Below are 18,091 nucleotides of genomic sequence, written 5' to 3' on the forward strand. Positions count from 1 at the left end.
GAAGGCTTTAGACATGCGCACAACAGTTTTAGTCTGCAGCAAAGATTGCACAGATTCAGTGAGAAGGGCCTTCAGAGGAGAGACTATATTCTGTTGAAAGGGAAAGGTATTTGCATGGGGGATTTTTCTCCTCATCCATAAAATAGCCATGGACCTATTCCAGATGGTATTGGAGTATAAATCTCGCCACCTGTCCTTCCTTTTTTTTTCTCCTCTCATTATTTTTTTATACTCCTTTCCTTAGGCTTACTCTGTTTTTTTTTTTTTTAAACTTTTTCTATTGGACACTTAGATCATTAATCTTTGGCCTTTCTTCTGTACTAATATAAGCATTTTAAAACTAAGTTCTCCTTTAAGCATTTCTAATGACTGCAAGACACAGAGTCTTGATATGTAGTATTTTAATTAATTAATATTTTACAATATAATTTCTTCTTAGACCAGGGAGCTACTCAGAAATGTCTTTTTTTTTTCCCCAAGTGCATGGGGGGAAGGAAGTGGATTTTTTTTTCTTTTTGCTAATGATTTCTCACTAAATCATATTGTAGTCAAATAATACAATCTGTATGACATCATATCATAGTATTTGTTGAGGCTTCTTTTGTGGGCTGCTATAGGATCAAGTTTTGTAAATGTTCCATGTATGTGTAAAATAATGTAATTTTTCTAATTACTAATAAGAGATTTCCAAGCTTGCCCATTACAACAAGCTCGACAGTGTGGTGTTCAAATATTCCATATCCTTTCTGACTGTTTTATCAATTACCAAAAGAGGTACACTGAAATCTTCTCCTATCATTTCTAATTTGTCTTTTTCTTCCCAAAATTACTTCATTTTTTTTACTGTTACATTTTGAACCTATGTTTCTAGGGGCATACAAGTTTAAAATTGTTTTTCTACTTAACTCTTCTTTTTCCAGTGGTTTTTATGTGGAGAGCATCTTAACCACCAGTAGTGCCTTTTGTCTTTGAGTGTATTTTATCTGACATTAATAAACTACAGTACTTTTCTTTTGGCTGGTATTTACCTATTATTTCTTTTCCCAACCTTTTTCCTTTTAGCCTTTCTGTTAACATGTTTTTTATTCATCTCTTGCAAACAGCCCGTAGCTAGCTTTTTATTTCTGGTCCAGCTATATTTATTTCCTTCAAGCTCTACTATGCCATTCAAAGAATATTCATATATCTTATCTAAAAATTGTAGACACTAACTTCTGGGAGGTTTTCAGGTTTCTTATTGCCAGAAATGAAGGGCCTAGGGCCCTGTTATTTAAGTTTTTTTTTTAATTTTTATTTATTTATGATAGTCACAGAGAGAGAGAGAGAGATAGGCAGAGACACAGGCAGAGGGAGAAGCAGGCTCCATGCACCGGGAGCCCGATATGGGATTCGATCCCGGGTCTCCAGGATCGCGCCCTGGGCCAAAGGCAGGCGCCAAACCGCTGCGCCACCCAGGGATCCCCTTGTTATTTAAGATTTCTAAGGGTACTTCTTACTATTTCTTCCCTTGTGGTGTTAAGAATTAGCCCCTTCTCTCACTTAGTGTGAGCTGTTCCATCACATCAAACAAGTCCTACATTTCATCTTGTCCTTCTCAGACATCCCCAAAGAACTTCACATCTACATTTGAAGTCTTCAGGGTCTCCTCTTATTCCTGCTAATAGATTGTACCAGAACTGAAATGATGATGAAGTAGATCTTATAGACAGGCACTTCCTTGAAAACAGACCTTAACTTTAAGGCTCAGTTCTTCAAAAGAAATAGAGTTACTTAGACCCTTGGAAAATGTGGTTACAATTGGCCTTCTCTGCAATTAATGGTAATGCCATTACCACAAGGCATTGGGGAACTTCTCTGGCTTTCATCAAGAACAAATTATACTAATAGTCTCTCTTTGCCAATAGCAAAAAAGCTACCCTTTTTTAAAGGTAAAAATCAATGCCTTAATATTTGTTGAGCACTTACTACGACAAGGCACTGTGGTGAGGTGTTTTGTTTTTTTGTTTTTTTTGCATTATGTCATTTCATCCTGACAATAACTCTCTGAAGTAGATGTAACTACTATCCCTGTAAAACGGAACCTCCAAAGCTTGGAGTTCTAGCAGAGCTGTGCTCAGGCCCAGTAAGAAAGCAAGTCGATAGACTCTATAGTTTCCCAACATAGTTTTCTGCTTCTTCTCATCTGTACCCAACTCTGGTTTCCTACACAGATGTGCAGTCCTATTGTCTTTGACTTCTCGCCACCTAGTAATGTGTAGCCTTGAGCGAGGTGCTTTACTCCCCTGGGCCTCAATTTTCTTATCTTTTAGCTCTAAGATTCTCATGTCTGACCACTTCACGTGAACAAAACGTGGCCAAGACTGCCAGTCAGCCTGGGGAGGCAGAGCTGTGTTTCTGTAGGAGCTTCTGGCACCCTCCAGATTCATAAACTTTCCCTCAGAATTCAGGAGTTCACAGCCGTGTTTCTCCCTGGTTTGTATTGTGCTGTTTTTGCAACGCTTGTTCAGTCAGATTGTAGGTCCACTATGGGTTACATCGTAAAATAATCCTTTCCTAGGCTCCCCTTCTGCTCAGACTGGGGCTGCCTTGGACCACACAGCATGTGCTCATGCACTTCACCTGCCTGCTTCCCTGCCCCCTCTTTTTTCTGGGGTGGAGGAGGGGAGGAAAGGAAAGGAAAGGAGCAGGAGTTCTCTCTGGGCCCACCTTCAGAGAGAAGGCAGAAAGACAGAAGAGTATACATGTTCTCTCAGTAAATATTAGTTATAGGATGCCAGCATTATCATCATCCCCATATTACATATGAAAAACTAGCCCAGAGTAATGCAACTAGTATGTGCTCTCACATCTGTCTTGGCTCTAAAACCCACACTTGTTCTCCTATAAAATCCACTCTCCTTGTAGAAGCCGAAGACCTATGCAAAACCTGCACAATTTCACAGGTGTCAAGAAAGCATCTTCTGTTTTCCCCAAATAGCCATCATTCACTGGTTTACAGTTTCCCAAAATGCTATTAATTGATGTCGCAGCCTTTTAAAATTTTCTTTCAGAGAAAAAACATAGGTATTTGTGGGTTACTGAGCTGGGATCTTGTTCTGGAAGCATCAGGAGGGAGCCTCACCAAAGGAGAGGAGAGAACAGAACAAAGAAAGCTTGGAACTCTGAGTGGAAAGAGCCCTACACCCTCTACTTCCCAGTAAGAGAGGTATTAGGCTCAGAAAGGGTAAATGACTTGTCCAAGGTCACTGTTTGTAGCAAAGGAAGAACCAAAACCCAGGCCTCCTGACTCCCAGACCACTAGCCTACAGTGCACAGTGTCTTGCCACACACTAGCTCCTTTATTAGGCAAGGAATTCTCTGGGTAATATTGTGGTTGTTGACCTGTGAAGAGTAAGAAATGTGGAATAAATGCCATCTTTTCCTGTCCTAGGGTAGCCCAATAATTTAAAAGCATATTTTAAACAGAGAAAAAATTCCCATAAAAATGAAATTCCCATTGTTTTTGTTGTTGTTGTTGTTTTTGCATCCTCTCCTACCTTGTCTATCACTTGCTTTAGTGATACTTCTTCCTCTGTTATTGTATCAGCTCAGAGTATCTGATCAGACTTCAGAGACAGGGGCACATCCCCACCAAGCAGGAGTTCTGCTTATCTACCCGGCCTTGGGGGAACCAGGAAGCAGGAGATCACCCAGAACAAAACAGAAGTGTATTCACCTTGGTTTACAGTCCTCTTTCCTGAGAATCTCCCCTGGGAAACTCTGCCCTCAAATGAGCCCCTAAGTCCTTCTTATTTTCCAACTCCTTTCTCCCCATCACCCTTCCCAGGTGATGAAACACTGTGACTGGTTAAGATGCTGTTTAAATGCAGAATGTTATTATCACCATATATCATCCAGATCAGTTTTCTAGGTCGTACTAAGATGTCAGAATGATGCAAGCCAACATTTTTATTATTTAGGATACAGTATACTAAGTTTATGTTGATTACTCTAAGTATCATCTTTGAAAGATAACTAGCATTAAAGTGTTGATAATGTTCCACTTTTGCAATCATATTTGCATAGTGTACAACAGAGTTTAGCAGGAAAAATTATCTTAAGTGGTGTTTCTCATCTGCTCTGTCAGTCTCACACTGCTTGCTTCAACTTGGTACATGAGGCAGGACAAACGCTTACAATTTTTTTATATCAGCTTTACATTATATAATGTTATTCTTGTTCCTTCTGGGAAGCCTGCAGCATGGAGTTTGTAATGGAAAAAGCAGAGTCTTTGGGGCCGGTCATAACTGAATTCCAATTCCAGCTTATGCACTTGAGAAAGTCATTTAACCGCTCTGGGAAGCAGCCACCTCTTCTGTAAAATGGAGTTAGCAAGGCTGTGAGATTGTAGATAATATATGAAAAACACCTAAACAGCACTGTGCCTGGCACGCAGCAGACTGGCATGCAGCAGCCTCCTTTGTTCCACATACAGTGTTTTTAAATGTCTGTTTACCGCATTTTGAAATTAAAGATTGAAAGTAAGCTGACATTCCCTGCACCATACTTCTGGCTGACGAGTCTTTGGCCTTCCAGCAGAGTTATATATGCAGATAATCTGTTTGATGCTGCTCAACACAGAAGGGACACTGATTTTATTTTATGAACAATAGTTGGATGTCTCCTGAGTGTCGGCTACTGGGAAATAAATATTGTAGATTTCATTTATTCATTCATTCATTACAAACAAGCTATCCTCCAAACGACCCCCTCGTTCTTCCTTTCTCCCCTTTACTTTTTTTTTACGCTCCCCCAGGCCTACTACAGTCTTTTGCCCAATTGGATGCTATTTTTCATTTTCATCTTGTCACCACCTAATGTCCAAATTTATTTAAATCATCCTCAGACACAATCCTACAAGATATGAATCACATTCAGGGTTGGGTTTTTTTTTTTCCCTCTGACTTGTCAGCTGTCTCATTTATGATTGACAAGATTTCCATTTCAGTAATTTCTACTAATTCTGCTTCAAATCTGTATATCTAATGAACACACCAATCGGCACCTCATTATTAGTCAGGATCATTTTTCTCTGGTGTAATGCACTGACTTCATAATTTACAGTACAAGGTAGCTGCTTCTAAATGAAACTCAAAGAAAGCCTTGTCCAGTTTGCATGAAAACAGTATCTGGCTTGTGAGTACAAACAGAATATCCTCTCTAGGCTTTCATCCTTTATGCATATGAACACTGTTTGCATGCTCCAATCAGACTCTTAAGCCCAAAATAAGGCTTTTCTTTTTGTAAAGGTATGTTGAATTGTATATCTCTGCATAAGGACGAAAAGAAAAACAGTTTGTCTGTACCGGGGGAAAAAAAAAACCAGTCCAAGTTCTCCAATGCAAACACAATCTGACACATGCTAAAAATTGCCTGAAGCACTGGCGAGTTATAGATCTTCTCCCTGGGGCAGATAATTCATTAGGAAATAGCCTCATGCCCTATGTAGCAATTGAACAAAAATATTTACTTGTGGTAATATCAGATGATAAGGGTAACAGGGTTTCTTTCTGAACCAGGGCGGGGGGGGGGGGGGGGGGGGACAGTCCTGCAGTAGATGCCCATCATAAGCATTGCAAATGAATCATTAGTCGTCATCCTGCAATCTAGGTCAGAATGGAGCCAAAGGGAAGGGCTTTTAAATCGGCTACAGGGCTCAGGTTGAGTCTGTTTATGTGAAGGCACAAGAGGCAGACACATTGTGGTGAGGCATTCTAAGGGGGATAGAAGAAAGATGCTTTCACCTGATAGAGGGACCTTTTCCTAACCCAGAGAGTAATCAAGAATCAAGAGGGTTGTACTTTCAAATGAATGCCATTTAAACACAGACACACACACACAGACACACACACACAACTTTTCTCTAAGCCTTCTGTGTTCAACTTTTCAGGCCCTGAATAGTGTCTTCCAGAGAGATTTTTAAAGGGAGAGAATATCTTTCAGGCTCAGGAACATGTGGATTTTATCTTAAATAATACAATCGTACACTATGTGTCATAAAGGACTTCACAAGTCATCTACTCCAAGTACCTCATGCTTTATAAGAGGATATGAAACAAGGAGGAGAGGGACTTACCTGCCCAAGGTCATCCGAGTCACCTTCATCATACAGCTGTTTCATTTTCTTTGGTTTCTTAAAGATTGTGTTTTGTACAACGTGAATAATTTATTGAATAAGACAGAAACAAAATAAATTGACTTGGTAACAGCCACCTGATAAGCTAGATCTGTGTCAGATACTCTTGCCATGTGCCTCATCCTTCCCTCAAAATGATTATGAAAGGATGCTGTTTGCCAGACCTGTCTTGGGGGGTCCTTCCTCAAAACCTCTGGTCCTGGCTTTAATGCGATTATTTTCTGGGCATGTTGTGGCATTCAATCCATTGGCCAAAGGCTCTGGAACTTTTGTGTGACTCTTGCCCTATCCCTCTGGGGCCACAAGAGGCTGGTAGTGTGTGTTTTTCTAAATATGTTCTGAAATATCACTAAAACTAGACACATTTAAATAGAAAGACTCGAATTTCAAAATTAAATCCAAGCTATGCACTAAATGTACTTGCTAGGGTTGCTTGGCTATTTCTTTTATTTGCTAAAATCATAAGAAAACTTAAAGGTCAAATGTGATAGGAGGAAAATATGCAGGCAAGTAAGGAAGAGAGCTGGTTTTGTTTTTAACTTTAACACTGGATTTGTTACAAACCATCCACATGATATCCAGAAGCAATGTTTCCTTCTCTCTAGGCCTAGTTTTTTTCTCTTGCTTTTCCTCTTTTGTATGAATAAGAAGAAAACCAAATGATCTCCAGGGTTTCAGCATTAATTATGGCATTCCAATGTTATCTCCAAAACTGACTTATTTTTTGGAAGCCACAGTAACTGTAGAACTATCTGTAGCTATTTCCAAGATGTGAACTGACATGTTAGTGTCTGATAAATTTATGTAAAGCTCTCAAAGGAGGTAGTTTCACTATTGAAATAATTCTCCAAAACAATGGTGACTGACTTGGGATGAAGAGCTTATGAATCTAACCCTCTAACCAGCATTTTTTTCCTCCCATTTCACTTTCCAGATTGATTTGTGAGGGGTTTTATTTTTTTCCCCTCTTCCTTAGTTAAAAATATTTGTTAGGCCCTGAAGAGAACTAGAAATATGGGGTAGCAGTATGTGTGGGCACACGTAAATAAGTAAGAATGAGCCTGGTTCTTATCTAGCCTGAACACATCAGGAACACAGCTCTGTATTCCATTTCTCTGGCCACCACAACTTGAAGGTTATAGAATATTCTATTTCAGGACACCTATAGGACCGAGGAGCCCGTTTAAAAGTACTGCAGTGTTATTTTGATTTCTGCCACTGAATGAATCACTCCTCCTGAATGCAAACACCAGCAAAGAATGCGTTAGAGGATCCGCCATCATATTAAAAATTAAATCCGGCTGCATTTCATAATGGGCTTTCCTTTTTAAAGCACGGTTTCATCTTCTCACCATGGAAATTGCGTTCTAATGGCTGTTCTTTATGGTTAACACTGAGGCATCGGCTGAGGTCAGAACCCTGCTTCTCTGAACAGGGAACCACAAATGTCACAGACACATGGTAGGCTTGGCAAATAATATATTTCTTTCCAAATCTCCTGTGTCTTCAGTTTGCCTAGCGTCATGCTTGTGGTAAGCTGAAGAGAGTTTATTTCTCGGGTCTTCTCTCCTTCCTTTGGTGGAACCAGCGGGAGGCATGCAATTTACAATGAATTCAAAAGTGCACCTCTTTTGGTTTTTGTTGTTGTCTTTATTTTAACCCCAAGAAGAGAGAGATTTAACTCAGTCTTCACCCCAGGCTAAGCTAATACTTAGGTCATGTCTGAGCTCTCTGGGGAACCCCGCTTTATACCATCCGAGGGGCAATGGTGTCTTTTCACGTGGAGCTGCACAGCTGTCCAGCCATATGGGCCCCAACAGCCCAGTCAATCGGATTTGGGGAGGTTTTACAATGTAATTTCTTAACGTGCTAGTATTTGGGGTGAGTTTGATCAGGGGTATAGACAGCTCTTAAGCCCAAGGGTTTAGGTTTTAAGAAGCCATCACAAATGTCCCAGCATCTGATCAGACTGGTTAAAAACAGATAAGAAATCTGTGACTGGGGGAGGGGAAAGGACTCCTGACCCCCTGGTTGGAGAGAGCCCCAGGGGTATGCTGTAACTATTAATTCGGCATCAGCTGCTTTTTCTTTTCTTTTCTTTTCTTTTTTCTTTTCTTTTTTTTAACCCAGGGCTCATCATTTAAGGCGTTCCCACTCAGGCCTGCAGAGCCCGTTACAAAACCATCTCTCTGCTCCCCTCCCCCCATGCCGCAAGATGAGAGAGCAAATATCCTGCATTGCAGCAACAGCGCAGGAGGACTGCATTGAAACCGTCCTCAAGCTAAACAAAACCAGGCCTCTAAGAAAAACCTAGGGAAGGCCAGCAGCAGTGTGTCCTGCTGCCTCTCGGGCAAAACCAACTGCAAGCGGCAGCCCCATCCCTCCACGTAGAAGGGGTTCGGAAACTGCCTAAGGAATTCTTAGTGACTAGAAAATAAGTAGTCCTGAATCTAAAACCCTCATCAAAATGGTGGAAGTCCTGAACTAATCTACCGCCAATATAGTTTGGCCACCAGAAAAGTATTTTAGTTTGAGAGGAACGTTAGCCGAAGGGTAAGCTTTCCCCAAAAAGATATCCCACGAGGATGGATGGCTCTTTCCAACTAACTACACAGTCTTCAGAAATTAAGCACTTATTGCAGGAGTGTTTTATATTCTGTTCTTCTCCTCTCTCTTATTTCTCCCCGTCTCTCTGTCTCGCTCTCGCCCTCAACTGAAACCAAAGCTTTCCTTTTCTTAGGAAAAGGAAAAACTGCTGATTTTGAAGCTTCTCGTGGTACATTGGTGGAGGCAAAAAGCCAGGGCTACGGGGGTTCGAGATTGCTATTCTTTCATGGGGACACACACCCAGTAATTGACAACAGCCCAAACGGCCTTGAAGCTGGCGGGACAGCGCCCAGGGTCACCGTGCATCTGGACCCTTGTGGCTCTGCGGGCGCTCATCTGCAGTGACCCCCGCGGGACCGCTCTCGGCCGCCCCGCACGGGCCATCTGATTTGAGGATGCTGCTTTTAGCTGTCAGGGCTGGCGCTACCTAGCCATCTCTCGGGGCTCTGAATCCAGCGCTGCCCAAGAAACAGTTTCGGTTTTTGTTGTTTTTGTTGTTGTTGTTTTAAGTCATTAGAGAAGAAAAGCCGGAGTATGAGAAGCAGATGGGCCCTGCGTGCGCCGAGACCGCCGGGGCTGGGGCTGGGGCTGGGGCTGGGGCTGGGGCTGGGGCTGGGGCTGACTCCCGCGGCTGCGGAACGGACTCTCCGGGAAGACAGATTTCTCCTTGCTGGCGCTGGGGTTTTGTTGGGGGTTTAGGCGGGGGGTGGGGTGGGGTGCGGGGGGTGTCTTTGGGTTTTGTTTTTCTGGGCAGACGCATTCTGAGCCCTTCCCTAAGACCAAGCTAACCCCATGCTCCCGGAAAAAACACACAACACGGCCACAACCATCACAACAAAAGGCGCCTCCCCGAAGTGAGTCTAAATGTACGCGGGACGGGTGGCGGCCGGACGTGGAGAAGCACTTTTGTGCCTCTCTAATCTCGGGAGTCCATCTGGCCCCGGCGGGCGCGGGCGGGCGGGGGGGCGGGAGGAGGGGAGGCGGGAGGGGCGCGCGCACGTACCCAGAGCGCGGGCACGCGCGCCCGCTCTCCTTCACGTTCACCTTGACTGCAGGGGGGCGGAGGATGGGGCTACCTTCCCCCATCCGCACCAACCCTTCTCCCCACCTCACCCCCGCCGCCGTCCTGCCCAGACGCTGCTAGGGGCTGGCAGGGAGGGATGGAGGGGAGGTGCAAAGGCGCTCGGGTCGCCGCAGCGGCCGGACAGCCGCGTGCTCTCCGCAGTGATGTCAACCGCATCCTCCGCAGCACTCCCCCATCCCACCCCCACCTCGGGCCTCGCCCGCGCCGCGGTCGGCGGAAACCCCAGTCTGGCGCCTCCAGCCTTGGGACGAGAAGCAGGGGGCGTGCCGGTGTCCTGAGCCCCCCACTCCATTTGCGAAAGCGGGAGAGACAGGGAGTGGACGATCGGTGGTGCGGCGGCTACCGGGGCGGAGGAAGGGGCGGGGGTGGGGGGGCGGTGGACCTGGGTGTAGGATTGACGCCCAGGACTGCTGGAGGGAGTCTGCCCGGGACTGGTGCAGCCGGGGTTACGTTTAGGGGGCGGAGGGCACGCATCGCTGCAGGTGCCGCGCTTGTGGGCACGGCGAAAGCGCCCCCTTCGCCCAGGATAGAAACGGATAAACGGAAGCGCGTGTGAATGTGGGGGTGCGAATTGCCACCTCCAACCTTGGCTTTCCCGCTCTTCCGAGCGCTCCCACTTCTCACTTTCCCCAAATCCGCATTTTCCTTGGCACAGCTCTCCCGGAGCAAGAAGCAGAGGGAGGTACCCGGGGGCAGTGAGAATGACGTGTGCTGGTGCAGAGAGCGGGTGGGGGGCTGCGGGCCCCGCTCTGTGGACCGGCTCCTAATCCTCTTGTTTTCGGTACAGTCAGCAGATGTGGCTTCTTTTAGCTGAATAATCCGTTAAAGGAATAATAATTTTTAAAAAGGAGATCGACCTCACCCAAAGAGGATGGCGAACGAGATTAGGGCTTGGTAAGGATAAATTAAAAGGCTCCAAATTCTCTGTCCCTCTCTGCCTTCCTCTCTACCCACCTCCCCCTCCCTTCACCTCCCTCCCCTCCCCCCTTCTTCCTCATCCCCTGCAATCCGCACTCGACGCGAGTTCACGCGGAGGGCTGGATTTTCAGGCTGAACCGCAACTTGCGCTGCGCGTTATTATTATTCATCTGAGGGTGCTGCCGCCACAACCTTTGCCTCCTGCGCTCCTCTCCTTCCCCCCGGCCGCCGCCGCCAGCAGTGCAGTGCCTCCTGCACGCATGCTCTGGTTCACCAAAGAGAGAATCTGAATTTTTTTTTTTTTTTATCATGCTCATGATCACCCTCATGATGCTCCTTATCGCGGTTATCATTTCCTCCTGCCAGGTGGAGCGACCACCAGCGCCTTCTCGCCACCAGCCCCTTCCCCAGGGAAGGAAGCGATTCGGGCCCGGCCCTGGCGGCCGCTCCCTGGATGCGGGCTTCCTTTGCCTCTCCGCATCCCTCCCTCTTTCATCTGCATGTATATATCTTGATCCCTTTATTCCAGTAGATCTATTGCCTTTCCATTGGGCTGGCTGAAACGCTGCGGACTGCGACCAGTCTCTTAAAAAGAAGAACAAAAAGAGGAAGAAAGACCTTGAGTGGACCCCAGGACAAAGCACTTTGGGCTCGGCAAGAAGGGACGCGCGGGAGCGCTGGCTCCGAACCGGAGTGATCTCGGGTGCCCAAGAGCGCCCATCCAGCGTGCGGACCTCTGAGGGTATTCGGATTGAATTTTATTTATCTTTTTGGCATGCTTGAACAGTGACATTGCTGGAGAGGGGTAGAGTTTGGTCTGGTTTAATTTTTCCGGGAAAGCGAGCTGAATGGTGGGAGACCAGGTAGACTTAAGTTGGCTTTCCTGCTCCCCTTCCTCCCCTTCTCGAGACCCGGGTGTCTGAGAAGAGACTGGGAAGCAGAAGGTTTAGAAAAAAGTAGACACAGGAGATGTTGTCCGGAGGACTAAGGGAAGAGTGGGGCGACGGGTGAGTGGGAACCGGCCAGCTGAAAGAAGATTTTGAAAAGAAGAGGTTTTTTTTGTTGTTGTTGTTTGTTTTTTTTAAACCCTCTTTGGGTTCACAGGATGAGTTTTGCTGGGGAGGAGAATATGGTTGACTGTCGATAGAAGCTCTGAGAAATTGATGAAGAATTGATAGGTCCATGTACACACATAAGGAGGCATCTGGATTTGTGTGTAAACAGACTTGAGAGGTGGAAGAGGGCATGGAGGAAGGGGGCTTAAAATAATGTCTTATTATCCCTTTGGCTTTGGGGACTCTCATCCTCTGTCCCTCCCCCTTTTTTTGACCCAGGGATCCAGCTCCATTAGACACGAGTGACCTTTTAAATCTACGCCCACCCTTTACCTGGTAAAGCCCGTTGACAGTTTGGGGTGGGGTGGGGTGGGGTGAGGAGGGTGGTAGGGGTGTTTCGAAGACATATATATTCTCTCTCCTCTCTCTCTCCCCCCTCTCCCCCTCCCTTCTTCCTCTCCTCCCCTCCTCCCCTCTTTCCTCTCTCCTCCCTCTTCCCTCCTCCCTTCTCCCCTCCCCTTCGTCTCCTCCTCCCTCGTTCTCCCCCCATCACTCTTTCTCTTCCTCCCTCCCACCTCCCTCACTCCCTCCCTCCCTCCCTGCTGCATTTTGCATGAGCTATCTAGGTCATTAGCATTTTAGCGTATGCAAGACTTGACAAAGCTGATGAGGGGCCAGATGGGCCTCGCTCTTATGGTTTTTTTTTTTTTTCCTTTTTTCCCCCCTCTTTTCCTTTTTCCCCTCCACCACTTGGGACCTGAGCAAGAGGACTGCAGCAGGAGAGTTTCAGAAGGCTGCCTCCCCAGATCCCGGCCCGGAGCGCGGCAGCTCGCCCCTGCGGCACGCCCGGCCAGCCTGCGCCCGCACTCAGCCTGCGAGGTAAAGGCGGCGGCGGCGCGCCCTGCCCTGGCAGCCGCTGCCAAGCCCCCGCTGCCCTCCGTGTTCTACGCCCTCGACTTCCTCCTCCTGGCCCCCCTCAGCTTACTGGGCTGAAGTGAGGGTGAGAGATGGGTGGGTAGGGTTTGCTGTGCTGGGGCGAGGTGGGGTTGGTTTTGTTTTTTGTTTTTTTGTTTTTTGTTTTTTTCATTGTCTGGAGCTGCAGGGGAGGCGAGGCGCGAGGAAGGGGCTAAGGGAGTTGGGGTAATTAACACGGGGGAGGCACCCTTCCGTCTCCCACTTCCACCCACATCCCCAACCCTCCACCCCCTCCGCTTTGCAGGAAAAAGCCTGGATCCGAAAGGATGGGGGAGAACAAAGAGCCTTTGGAAGACGTCGCTGTTATCTCATTGTCTGTGTGATTGGGGGAGCTGCGGTAGGGAGGATGCTGTGGTCCTGTTCTCCCTGCCTCCCCACCCCCATCCCTCTCCCCGCTGTCATTGCGCACGCACGCGCGCTTCTTTTTACTTATTTTTCCTTGTTTTCTCATTCCATCTTCTCCCCACCCCCCATCCTTTCTTCCACCTGTCCTTCCTTCCTCCTTTCCTTCCTCAGGAGAAAGGCCTCTCTCTCCGTGTTCACAGCGGACCTTGATTTAAATGTCCATACAATTAAGGCACGCGGTGAATGCCAAGAATGGGGCTGGCTGAGCACCGTCGGTCCGAGAGGGCCCGCCGGGAAGGAGCCGCAGAGCCGAGGCGTCCTCCGCAGAGCTCAGCGCCGCGGCTTCGGGCGGGAGGGGTCCCGGGCTTCCGCTGGCTGGGCTGCCCGGAACCGGAGCCCTTGGGGACGGGGAGGTGTGCAGCTTGTGACAGACAGGGGGCTTAGAGACGCAGACCGACTCAGGGAGAGAAGCGGATTCTGTGACAGAAACACAGATCTGTGCAAGCACAGATGCGATGGGGGCGGGCGGGCGCGGGGGGGTTGTTGCTTGTGAGCGCATTACGGACTGCTTCTGTGTGCGTATTTTTCTCTGGGCTGGGGGCGCATTGTATGTGGGTCGACACCTTCCTTTCGTGGCTGTGTTTTTGTTCTGGGCTTAGCTTTTGGGTTGCCCTTTTAAAAAAAATGATCTGGCATCCAGAAGACTGGCAGCCTGTGCCAGGGCTTGGACTGCAGATCTAATGTGTTCTCTTTGAGACTGGGGGGGAGGAGGGTGGGTAGCCAGTTGGAAGGGAGGAGGGAGGTGTTTGTCATTCTTTGCTGTAGAGCTGGGGACACCTGACAAGCTTGAGAAAGTCACTGGGATATATGACGAAGAAGGAACTTCTGGACGGTTCACAAGCTCCATCGGGGCTGAAAGCATGGCCAGGGCTCTTAGGAGCATCTCACTTCCTCCTTGCGGCTGTAATTGTAGTTTCAGGCAGAGATCCAGGAGATGCAGAGGAAGGGAAAGGCGCAGTAACTTACATGTACCAAAGGGGGGAGGGAATGGATTCCTTCTTGAATCTGAACCGAAGGAAAAACAGATCGGGCACAAGTGTTGTTTCTGAGGAAAGACTGTTTTAAAAGAGGCTGTCATGGAAAGGTTTAGCCCTCCGTCCTGAAGAACCTGCTTCCCCACTCAGGCCTGCCTCCCCAGCACTAGATGGAGTGCAGCAGCTGGTCTTAGGGAGCCCCCCCTAGCTGCAGAGGGTGGTGGCAAGACTAAACTCATCAATTTCCAGGTGGAGGAAATGGTCAAGGGGCAGGTCCCTGCAGAGAAAGGAGGCCAAGAGCTGCATCCTTTCACCAGGAAGCCTGCTGCATCCTTTTACCCACCCTTGGCAGAGGCCTGTCTTTGCAAGGCCAAGACCATAAGGGATGCTTGGGATTTTAGTTTGATTTCTGACACATTAATCGAGGTCTAAAGGAGTCTCAAGTGAAGCTTCCTTACTTTCCTCTGCAAAGCCTCGGTCTAACCCACTTAGCAAATTAGTATTTAAGGAGAGACCACGGAGCCTTAGCCTCACTTCCTCCCAAATACTTCTTGAGTACATACTATGTGCCAATCATGTGTAATTATTATATCTTAGGTTCTTCCTTTGCCCTCCTAAAGGAGTGTCTGGGATCAGGTGAGGTTAAGGGTAATGCACCCCTTCTAGATACTCCCAGAACATTCTCTGTGGAAATGTGCAACAACCTGCTCGCCCCTGCAGAGAGAAGGCAGCCTTTTCATCATGCAAAGTGCAGGCACGGTGCTATCCCTCAAGTTCCAGAAGGCAAGTTTGGCCAAAGGACAGAAAAGAAAGCAGCTTCTCTGGCCCCTGAACCTTAGCCAGTGGTGTCCTAAGGGGCAGTGGCAGCCATTGCCTTCAAAACAGACCAGCTTCCAAATGGTGCCTCCTTGGGGTATAAATCCCCTTGCCTCTTCCCTCCCTCTTTCCCCAAGAAGGCTGCTCTTGTGTTAGGGGGAGGGGGCACGGTTTAAGCCTCCGATGACCAACCCTTTGCCCCATGGTTATCCATAATACCGAGATTTGTCTCTGTAATTGCTTCTCCCTAAGTCCATCAGACATAGCCGTGTCCTTTCACTAATGTGCCTATTGGTCAGTACAATCTCCAGACGCCTCCCCCAAGTAATGGCCCTTTTAGGTGGAAACCTAACACGCTTCTCCCTGAGAGCTTAAACCACAGGCACCATGGACAAGGCCCGCCAGGTTCCTGCTGCTGATAAACTAGGAAGGGAGAAGCATATTTTTTATTACTTATGTAAACTCTTGTTCCAGAAAGCTTTAATGGGTGTGGGAATGTTCTACATTTGCGGGGTCTGTGTGCACGGGTGTGGGGGTTTTCCAGTGTTCACCAGGTCTCATTAGGAGATGCATTTTTATGTGGGGCTCTAATGGCCGAAAATGGAATGGCGGAGATGAATGCATCACTCTGCCCCTGGTGTAATTTCAAGGCCCCTTTTGTGTTCACCAAATAGAGGCATCTGAGTGAAGGTCAGTCCTAGCTTCTTCCCTTCTGCTATATTCAGGGACTGTTTGTACCTAGTGATATTTATGTAAGAAAACTGAAGATTTATGGTCACCCAAGGCATTTCTTTAACTCTCAATATCATCATCTACTTGAGTCCCTCTAATTACATCCTATGCATTAAACGAAGGAGAAAATATTTTTAAAACATAGGACATGTTGAGGTTTGCTGACTGAATATGCTAAGAAGGCCCCCATGAGTCCACACACATCACCATCATTATGGTCCCCATGACTATGGGAGCTCCTATGTTGCTCGAGGTGACTGTACCAGATATATTAAGATAATACTATTTCTCCTGCCAGAGACGGCCCAGACCCATATCTCTGTTTAAGCAGAAAAGAAACTGATCTTTTAACAAAAGCCAAGGGAAATTCCTCTATCATTTCTATCACCAAAGGATGGGGATCAGGGACAGTTTTTGTGGCTGCATGAGGAGCCTTAGCCAGAGAACTGAGTAACTGGGCAGAGGGGTGCTTTCCCAGCAGGCATAAGCCCATATACACACGTATATACATATATTTTTCTCTCCTAACTATATCCATTGCTTACATTTATAGGAAAGCATTTAAACACAACACACATATCTATCTATACTGTCTCCACAAAGACATAATTTTCTCTTTCCCACTATTGAGCTTATGTAATACCCCCACCCCTTGTTCCAAGCTTAGAATGGAGTACTCTGGGGGCAGCTGCAAAGCACTCTCCCTAGGACAGATGGAGCCTCCCTTCCTCATCTACTCTGTGGGTGGTTTTAAAGCCCCATGAGTCAACTGGGACTGGGCTGTGCTGGTGGTATGTGTGTTTGAGGCTTCCCTCGTTGATTCATGGTGATGAGTATGTCAATAACAACAATTATGAGAATTATGATATCTAATAAAGATCTTTTTTCTTCCAAGACCCATCTATAATTCTTTCATTTGGGTGTTTTTGCCAAGTCTTACCCCATTTGACTCCAGTTTAAAAAAAAAAAAATTTAAGAGTTAATTGCATCTCCAATACAGGCCTAGAACAAGAAAAAGGACTTCAAATGGGATTCAGTCCAATCAATGTGTGCTGCTTTGTGCCACCTTACCCGGATGCTGGGGGCCTGGAGAGATCTGCACCAAATTTAGATGGCCTGGAAAAAAAATGCAGGCCTTACTGAAAGCAAAAAGTGTTCCAGGTCAGAAATAAAGTGTCAGCAGCTCTCAGTAGGTTCGCCTTTACATTTTCTTACCATTCGCCCTTTCATCTTAAGTTAGAAACGTTTGCCCAAAAAATGAGGATCCGGTTCATGGCTGCATTCCCCCTCCCCATCCCCAAAACAAACCTCCAGGATCACTAAGGGCTTTCTCAGAATTAGAACGGGGACAGGTTTATTTGAAATTAGAATCCAGTCTATTTCTTAGACGTGTACAAATACTGAGACCTAGAACCTAGGAGGCGGTATTTTCGCTGGAAGTTCCGCTTGCTACTTCATGTAGCCTGTTAGAGGCCGCTCTCCGTGGAGAGCAGCGAGCGTGCTGCTGTCCAGCCCGGGCGGCGGGAGTGCGGGCTAGGCCTTGCCATCCGCCGGGCGGCGGCCCCACGCCCAGGGCTTCCCAGTGACCCGCTTTCCAGCGCACGAGGCTTTCTCTTCCTCTTCATGCCCCCTGAGACCTCTAAATTGAGCAAGGCGAAGAACAGGCTCTGGTTTCCTCGTTCTTTTCTCTCTTGCTTCTGTCTCCCCAGCCTTAATTTTTTTTTTTTTTTTTTTTTTTTTTTTTTTTACCTAAATCAAGAGATGGGGCCCCCAAGCCCTGAGTCGTCCCGGATTTCCTAAAGCTTCGGACTGATCCGAAGTGCGCGTAGACGCGGAGACAGCTGGGCGCCCTGGGCGCGGAGGCTCCCGCGGCGGATTCGGCCCCAGAGGGCCCATCCCTCTCTCCCTCTGCCGCGCACCTCCGTTCCCCCAATTTCGCTCCAGCGCCAGATGGATACACGAAGGTCAAGTGAGAGATGGTTACGGAGTCCGGGGGCGGGGATGGGAGGGGCGGGTCGAGGCGGGGGTACAGCTTGGAAGAACGGGACGTGGCCGACCGGAGGCGCAGGCCGCGGCCTAGACCTGGCCAGGCTGGTGCGCGCGGAGGATGGGGGCCCCCCGGGGCAGTCCCTCTCCCCTCATCCTTCTCCAGGCCTCCTCCCTGTCCGCTCCAGGACCTGCAGCTGCAGTCCCCACCATCTCCTTGCGATCTCCTTCCTTCCGCAGCCCGTAAAACCACAGAATGTCCGAGAAAGAGGGGCGGGCACAGCTCAGGGAGGAGGTTGCGAGAGGACCCCAACCGAAAAGGCACTGTTCAACCCCTCTGGGCATCCCAGGAGCCAGCTCCGGC

At 47.6% G+C, this 18,091-nt stretch overlaps 1 long non-coding RNA gene across 4 annotated transcripts; it reads left to right on the forward strand.

Moving 5' to 3' along the window:
- Positions 1–9,957: 9,957 nt before the first annotated feature.
- Positions 9,958–16,635, forward strand: LOC144295961 (uncharacterized). Of its 4 annotated transcripts, none has more exons than XR_013363116.1 (6): positions 9,958–10,196; positions 10,654–10,760; positions 11,317–11,526; positions 12,119–12,175; positions 12,602–12,718; positions 13,059–16,635. It is a non-coding gene; the product is annotated as an uncharacterized LOC144295961 (long non-coding RNA). The 4 variants fall into 4 exon arrangements; XR_013363114.1 differs by having other exon boundaries at positions 9,961–10,196; positions 11,314–11,526; XR_013363115.1 differs by lacking the exon at positions 9,958–10,196 and having other exon boundaries at positions 10,377–10,760; positions 11,314–11,526; positions 12,606–12,718.
- Positions 16,636–18,091: the final 1,456 nt, after the last annotated feature.

Source organism: Canis aureus, chromosome 24 (assembly GCF_053574225.1).
Source record: "Canis aureus isolate CA01 chromosome 24, VMU_Caureus_v.1.0, whole genome shotgun sequence".
Taxonomy (NCBI): Eukaryota; Metazoa; Chordata; class Mammalia; order Carnivora; family Canidae; genus Canis; species Canis aureus.